The sequence below is a fragment of the Bos mutus genome, chromosome 18 (assembly GCF_027580195.1).
Source record: "Bos mutus isolate GX-2022 chromosome 18, NWIPB_WYAK_1.1, whole genome shotgun sequence".
Taxonomy (NCBI): Eukaryota; Metazoa; Chordata; class Mammalia; order Artiodactyla; family Bovidae; genus Bos; species Bos mutus.
The window spans coordinates 45,538,457-45,546,533 of NC_091634.1; the positions used below are offsets into that span (position 1 = coordinate 45,538,457).

The window sequence follows — 8,077 nt, forward strand, 5'->3', positions numbered from 1 at the left end:
TGATAAAAAAAAAAAAAAACTTGTTACTCATCATAGATCCACCTAGTCTTGGATCCTATCTCCTCCTCTTTTATTAAAAAATATATATATTAGTGCACACTTTTTTATTACATTAAAATCAAGTAATGGTCTGACAATAAAAAGATTGTTTATGGAATACTGTTATGTTCATCTTTACTTATAGGATGTTAAACCCTTAGAACTAAGGTTTTTTCCCAGAAAAAGATTCATGGAAACATCAATTGTTTTTCAGACTTGATAGTTGTTGCTTCAAAAGGTAATTTTACACAAATACTAAATTAAAAAAAAAACCCTTAGAACACAACGAATCACTTTTATTTCGATATGCATCCACATTTTAGAATTTCACGGTCCTAAACAGAAAATTGAAAACACAGCAATTTACCAGGAATTTCAGGGATCTGCCATGCACACTGGGTTCTTTTTTCATCTATGCTGAGGACCATGAGAAGCAGCAGCACCAAAACAAAAAAGTATGCACTGAATTCAAGGCTCTTTTTGTTCCAGTTGTCAGATTCCAAACTAAACCCAAATGGATTGCAAGTATGACCATACAAGAGCACTGTTTAAAACATCTTCAATTTTTAAAAGCAAAAGCCATTACTGGAAAAGAAAACAATGCATTCAGAGGGATCATGTGTGCTTACGAGTGTCTTCTGTGGCCTTTCTTCCAGTTTAACCACCAAGGACTTTGAGAGCTGGCAGGTCTGAGTAACCCTGGTGACTATTCTTCTCACTTTATCAAAACCTGAGCTAGAAAAACCTGCATCAGCGGATGATGACAGCAGAGGGTGGCAGGGCTGAGAACCTAACATTCATTTCCCAGGCTGGTGGAGAGTAAATAAGTGTGGTTCCAAAACTAAATGAGGGAGGTCAGAGACTCTTTCCAACCTTACCTGATGGTGTCCATCCAAAGCAAGGAGGTGTCATGGAAAGTGTTGGGTGGTGACATTGCCAAAAGGGAACTTGAGGAGGAGGAAGGAAAAGTCATCACCCCTCATAAAAGTTGGGGGAGGAGATATGGAGAAAGCTAGCACAACTGAGACTTCCCTTTCACTTTTCACTTCCATGCATTGGAGAAGGAAATGGCAACCCACTCCAGTGTTCTTGCCTGGAGAATCCCAGGGACGGGGGAGCCTGGTGGGCTGCCGTCTATGGGGTTGCACAGAGTCGGACATGACTGAAGCGACTTAGCAGCAGGAATTCCTGAAGGGAGCAGAGTGGGTAACAGTCTATGCTTTGCCCAAGGGTGATAGTACAGAGTGGGGAAAAGGATGATGGCTCAGAAGAAGGAGCATCATTTAAGACAAAGAAAGAAACCGGGGGTGCAGAAGAAGCACACACACACACCCAGCAGTAGTCACACAGGCTATGACCTGAAATCTTCACATCTACTCTAACAAGCCACCCCAAGCTGGAGGGCTGTTGCAGGGAGGGAAGGAAGTAGGGGAAGGGAAGGGAGAGAAGGCAGAGACCCTAGGCCAGGTAATCAACAGCAAGGGGATTATGTGATGTGTCTTTTCACGGTTGAGTCAGATGTGCCTCACCAGTTATAATGAGAATCAGTGTAAATATACCTTCTTGATCCCAGAAGTTCAACTATGTGGAAAGTGGTTACACTTGACAGGATGATACTTTATAGCACAACTTCAGTTCAGTTCAGTTCAGTCCAGTCGCTCAGTCGTGTCCGACTCTTTGTGACCCCATGAATTGCAGCATGCCAGCTTAGGTATTTCAAATCAACAAAAAATTAGCATCATTTGCAGTAACTTAAGACAAACTGCCTTTGAATGGGGGTTTCCTTTCCAGTGGACTTCCCTGGTGGCTCAGATGGTAAAGAATCTGCCTGCAGTGCAGGAGACCCAGGTTCAATCCCTGGGTTGGGAAGATCCCTGGAGAAGAAAATGGCAGCCCACTCCAGTATTCTTGCCTGGAGAATTCCATGGACAGAGGAATTCTTTCCAGTACTTTGAGGTCTGTAGACTTATCTAGAAAATTTACTCCTATGGAAAATGTTTGCAACCCTATGAACTGTAGCCCACCAGGCTCTTCCGTCCATGGAATTTTCCAGGCAAGAATACTGGAATGGGTTGCCATTTCCTCCTTCATGGGTTGGGAATCTTCCCAACCCAGGGATCAAACCCGCATCTCTTGCACTCCTGCCTTGGCAGGTGGATTCTTTTCCATTAGCACCACTTGTGGAAAATGAAGACTGCTTCAATCAAATAGGGGTCATAGGGGAGGGCCTGTGGTTTTTCTTTTTGATTAATTGCTGTAACACTGTCCTTCAAGGGGCTGAGGGAGTTTCACATTTTCTTTAGACATCATTAGACGCTGAGGCTCTGGCAGGACAACTTTGATGCTCTATGAATTCTGCCATTTTGCTAGCAGGGATATGACTCTTGGGCCCACCACTCCATTAGAAATATTAACTCCATTCATATTTTTGCTATAAATCTTACAAAAGGGATAGTGCTTTGGGTATTTATGTCCACATTCTATTTTAAGGCTGTATATTCACGTTTCATAAAGAGTCCGAGCTCATGGTGGCTGCCATCTTGCATTGCTGTTGCTCTCTCCTCCTCTTTACTGGAGATTCTGAGAGCTTTCAACTTTCTATTTTGACAGATTCTGCTAACAGAGGTGAATAATAGTAGCAAGGGAAAGCTCCCTTCTGAGAGGAAAAAAAATTTCCAACATAGAGAAATGCCTATCTTTTCCCTCAAACCATTTCTCCTGGTACCTGAGTGGGAATAATATATGGAGTCTGAATCATAGGTCCAGCTGACTTCAATAAAGACAGGAATACTTTTAGAATTGAAGCCACATGTTATAATGGTGGAGGAAAAGAGGGTAAGAAGTGACTCCCTCCTGACTTTGTGAAGCTTGCATGTTTACCACCAGATTTAATTTACTGATACATGAGAAAGAAACTTCTATAATATCTCTTCAAAGTATTCTTATCTTCGATTTTCAGTTATTCGTGGATAAGTCTAATTTTTATCAGTACCATGGGGCTTCCTACTTTCCCCACTCTTTACTGAAGACGGAAGTGAAATATATGAACTGACCTTTCATATCACACAGTTAATAGGAAGCAAAACAGCATAAACCCAGATCTCTCTGACTCTGAGCCTAAGCTCTTTCCACAGTACCACAGAGCTGCTCTGCCTAGCATTTTGATAAGCAAAGAACAGCACACCTGAGGTCAGCACAAAGTACCAAAAGCAGGGAAATCTCCTGGGGTTAGTGAGTAGCTTTTGTAAAGCTATAATCTATTATAAAAACAAAGGGAAAACTGCCCTAAATGAAATTCTTTCAGATATAAGTAAGAGAATTTCAACTCAAACTCTATTAAGCAAAAGGAAACTAATTACTCCAATGAACTGGTTAGTGTCGGGATTTGCCACCTTCACGCACATGTGAATCAAGGGACTTAATGCTCTGTCTTGCATCTTCTCTATCTTTATCTCTGTCTCTTTGTCCTTCACCTATCGGGCTGATTTCATTTGCTCCTACAGCAGTAAATCTTTCTCCATTAGGCAAAGGAAGATGGTCCTTAACAGTCCCAAATTTACATTCTCCCAGCCTAACACACTTAGACAAAAGAGCATCCCTTTGTCTCAGTATCTACATATCAGTCCCAAAGAAGACCATGATTGACATTATCTACCTCTGGAACAATCACTATTGCTGTGAAATGAGGTACCAAGACTGGCCAGCCAGGGTGGGTGAGTAGGAATGGAGTAAAGGGTAGAGAGGTATATTTCCATTAGAATGTAGTGGGGGGAGATGGTTTCCAAAAGAAAAAACATAAGAGCAGGAAAAACATCATATATTCACTCCAGGAGTCACTAAATATTTTTGAGCAAGGGAGTAACAAAATGAAACAAGAAATAAATAAATTAAAATAAACATGAATGCCCTGAACAGATGGGTTGGTGGGTAAAAAGAAGGAAGCTTTTAGAATAATCAGGAAGAGAGTAATGAAGGGCTTAGCCAGAGGGATGTGAAAGTGAAGTGAAGTCGCTCAGTCGTGTCCGACTCTTTGCGACCCCATGGACTGTAGCCTACCAGGCTCCTCCCTCCATGGGATTCTCCCGGCAAGAGTCCTGGAGTGGGTTGCCATTTCCTCCTCCAGGGAATCTTCCCGACCCAGGGATCGAGCCCAGGTCTCCCACATTGGAGGCGGACGCTTTAACCTCTGAGCCACCAGGGAAGCCCAACCAGAGGGATAGTAGTACACAATAAAAAATGTCAGCCCCATTTCTACTTCCAGTTGTGAGGGAATAACAGTCTAGACTAACCCCTCATCACAAACAATTGGGAAACTATACAAAATATATTTTCAGATATTGGACACAGGCAACAAAACACTGTGATCCCTGAGAGAAGGGAAATAAACAAGGTAAATTCCATGATCACCCTAACTTCCTGTCTGGAGTCAATTTCTGGATTGTGGTGAAGGGAAGGGGAACCTAAAATAGAGAGAACAGAGGGTATTATTGAATTGAGGAGTCAAAGATCAGCATTTGAGGGAGCTGAGTTATCTAAAATTTGTAGGGCAGAATGTCAAAAAAGAGGAAACTATCACAAAATGAGGTCTAAATATCTGCACAGAGATTCCCTTGATTCTTTGTTCAAATAACAACCTATATGTGGTGAAACTCGATAAAGCTGGGCAAAGGATAAACTCTGGGGAAAGAATAATCATTAAAGAGCTATAGGCTAAATAATTTGCAGAGCTCACTTTGGACCTGGAATCATTCAAGTTCTCACCAGCAATAGTGGAGAGACCTTACTGAATCAAAGAATCTTTAGTAGAAGGCAAAAAAAAAAAAAAGAAGGTGTCTTAGTAGTGGAGCTAAACTAACCCTGGAGGAAAGGTCAGTGTTAAGTCACCCTTAAATAGTTCAAAAACAAGCATCAAAACAATCAAGCTAACCTGGAGTAACTTAACTGCCTTCCAGAAAAAAGTCCAAAACTCTTTAAGAGATTACAGAAAATGCACCACTCAATGCATAATATGCAACATCTAGCATTCAATAAAAAATTACTAGACATCTGTAGAAATGTGATCCATAAAGAAAGAAAAAAATCAATAAAAACATATGTATAAATGACAAAAATTACATATTTAACAAGTTCCTAAAACAATTCTTGAAAATACATTCAGAGTGCTTAAGTAGTTAAAGAAAAACATTAACATGGTGAGAACTGAGTGGAAATTATAAAAAAAGAATCAAACGGACCTACCAAACATGAAAACTACAAATCACAATAAGAAAAACTTCACTGGATGGAAATAAGTGCATACTAGACACTGCAGAAGAAAAGAACTATGAAGTTGAAATCATAACAATAGAAACAGAAATGGTAAATATTAAAGGCTTTTTTCTCATTTTTAAAATTTCTTTAAAGGTAATTGTTTGAACCAAAAATAACAATATATTTGGGGATTTATAACATATATAGAGGTAAAATATCTGTGCAAAGAATGGGAGGAGGAGAGGGAAGTATAGCGTTGTAAGATTCTTATATTGTACATAAGTCTGCAATGTTACTTTTGTTCATTTAATTTTAAATACTAAAACAACCACATAAAAAATATCTAAGGGACATCCCTGGTGGTCCAGTGGCTAAGGCTGCACACTGCCAGTGCAGGAAGCCCAGGTTCAATCCCTTGTTAAGGAACAAGATTCCACACACACAACTAAGAGTTTGCATGCCATAACTAAAGATCCCACATGCCACAAGTCTAAAAAGATCCCATGTGTGCCTGTGTGCATGCTAAGTCACTTCAGTCATGTCTTTGCAACTCTTTGCAACCTATGGAGGTAGCCCACCAGGCTCCTCTGTCCATGGGATTCTCCAGGCAAGAATATTGGAGTGGTTTGCCATTTCCCCCTGCAGCAGATCTTCCTGACCCAGTGATTGACCCCAGGTCTCCTGCACTGCAAGCAGATTATTTACCATCTGAGCTACCAGAGAAGCCCAAAAGATCCCACATGCTGCAACAAAGATCCAGGAAAGCCAAACGAATAAATAAATATTTTTTTAATATGTAAAATATGTTTAGCTAATTAGCCAATACAGTGGAAGTGAGAAATAGATTTAAGGGCCTAGATTGGATAGATAGAGTGCCTGATGAGCTATGGCATGAGGTTCGTGACATTGTACAGGAGATAGGGATCAAAACTATTCCCACGGAAAAGAAATGCAAAAAAGAAAAATGGCTGTCTGGGGGGAGGCCTTACAAATAGCTATGAAAAGAAGAGAAGTGAAAAGCAAAGGAGAAAAGGAAAGATATAAACATCTGAATGCAGAGTTTCAAAGAATAGCAAGAAGAGATAAGAAAGCCTTCTTCACCGATCAATGCAAAGAAATAGAGGAAAACAACAGAAGGGGAAAGACTAGGGATCTCTTCAAGAAAATCAGAAATACCAAAGGAACATTTCATGCAAAGATGGGCTCGGTAAAGGACAGAAATGGTATGGACCTAACAGAAGCAGAAGATATTAAGAAGAGATGGCAAGAATACACAGAAGAACTGTACAAAAAAGATCTTCATGACCCAGATAATCACGATGGTGTGATCACTGACCTAGAGCCAGACATCCTGGAATGTGAAGTCAAGGGGGCCTTAGAAAGTATCGCTACAAACAAAGCTAGTGGAGGTGATGGAATTCCAGTGGAGCTATTCCAAATCCTGAAAAATGATGCTATGAAAGTGCTGCACTCAATATGCCAGCAAATTTGGAAAACACAGCAGTGGCCACAGGACTGGAAAAGGTCAGTTTTCATTCCAATCCCAAAGAAAGGCAATGCCAAAGAATGCTCAAACGACCACACAATTGCACTCATCTCACACGCCAGTAAAGTAATGCTTAAAATTCTCCAAGCCAGGCTTCAGCAATATGTGAACCGTGAACTTCCTGATGTTCAAGCTGGTTTTAGAAAAGGCTGAGGAACCAGAGATCAAATTGCCAACATCCGCTGGATCATGGAAAAAGCAAGAGAGTTCCAGAAAAAACATCTATTTCTGCTTTATTGACTATGCCAAAGCCTTTGACTGTGTGGATCACAATAAACTGTGGAAAATTCTGAAAGAGATGGGAATACCAGACCACCTGACCTGCCTCTTGAGAAATTTGTATGCACGTCAGGAAGCAACAGTTAGAACTGGACATGGAACAACAGACTGGTTCCAAATAGGAAAAGGAGTACGTCAAGGCTGTATATTGTCACCCTGTTTATTTAACTTTTATGCAGAGTACATAATGAGAAACGCTGGATTGGAAGAAACACAAGCTGGAATCAAGATTGGCGGGAGAAATATCAATAACCTCAGATATGCAGATGACACAACCCTTATGGCAGAAAGTGAAGAGGAACTAAAAAGCCTCTTGATGAAGGTGAAAGTCGAGAGTGAAAAAGTTGGCTTAAAGCTCAACATTCAGAAAACAAAGATCATGGCATCCGGTCCCACTACTTCATGGGAAATAGATGGGGAAACAGTGGAAACAGTGTCAGACTTTATTTTTCTGGGCTCCAAAATCACTGCAGATGGTGACTGCAGCCATGAAATTAAAAGACGCTTACTCCTTGGAAGGAAAGTTATGACCAACCTAGATAGCATATTCAAAAGCAGAGACATTACTTTGCCAACAAAGGTCTGTCTAGTCAAGGCTATTGTTTTTCCTGTGGTCATGTATGGACGTGAGAGTTGGACTGTGAAGAAGGCTGAGCGCCGAAGAATTGATGCTTTTGAACTGTGGTGTTGGAGAAGACTCTTGAGAGTCCCTTGGACTGCAAGGAGATCCAACCAGTCCATTCTGAAGGAGATCAGCCCTGGGTGTTCTTTGGAAGGAATGATGCTAAAGCTGAAACTCCAGGACTTTGGCCACCTCATGCGAAGAGTTAACTCATTGGAAAAGACTCTGATGCCGGGAGGGATTGGGGGCAAGAGGAGAAGTGGACGACAGAGGATGAGATGGCTGGACGGCATCACTGACTCGATGGATGTGAGTCTGAGTGAACTCTGGGAGTTGGTGAT

At 41.1% G+C, this 8,077-nt stretch overlaps 1 pseudogene; it reads right to left on the reverse strand.

Annotated features, from left to right (window-relative positions):
• Window positions 1-2,286: 2,286 nt before the first annotated feature.
• Window positions 2,287-2,913, reverse strand: LOC102284296 (ubiquitin-conjugating enzyme E2 variant 1-like; annotated as a pseudogene).
• Window positions 2,914-8,077: the final 5,164 nt, after the last annotated feature.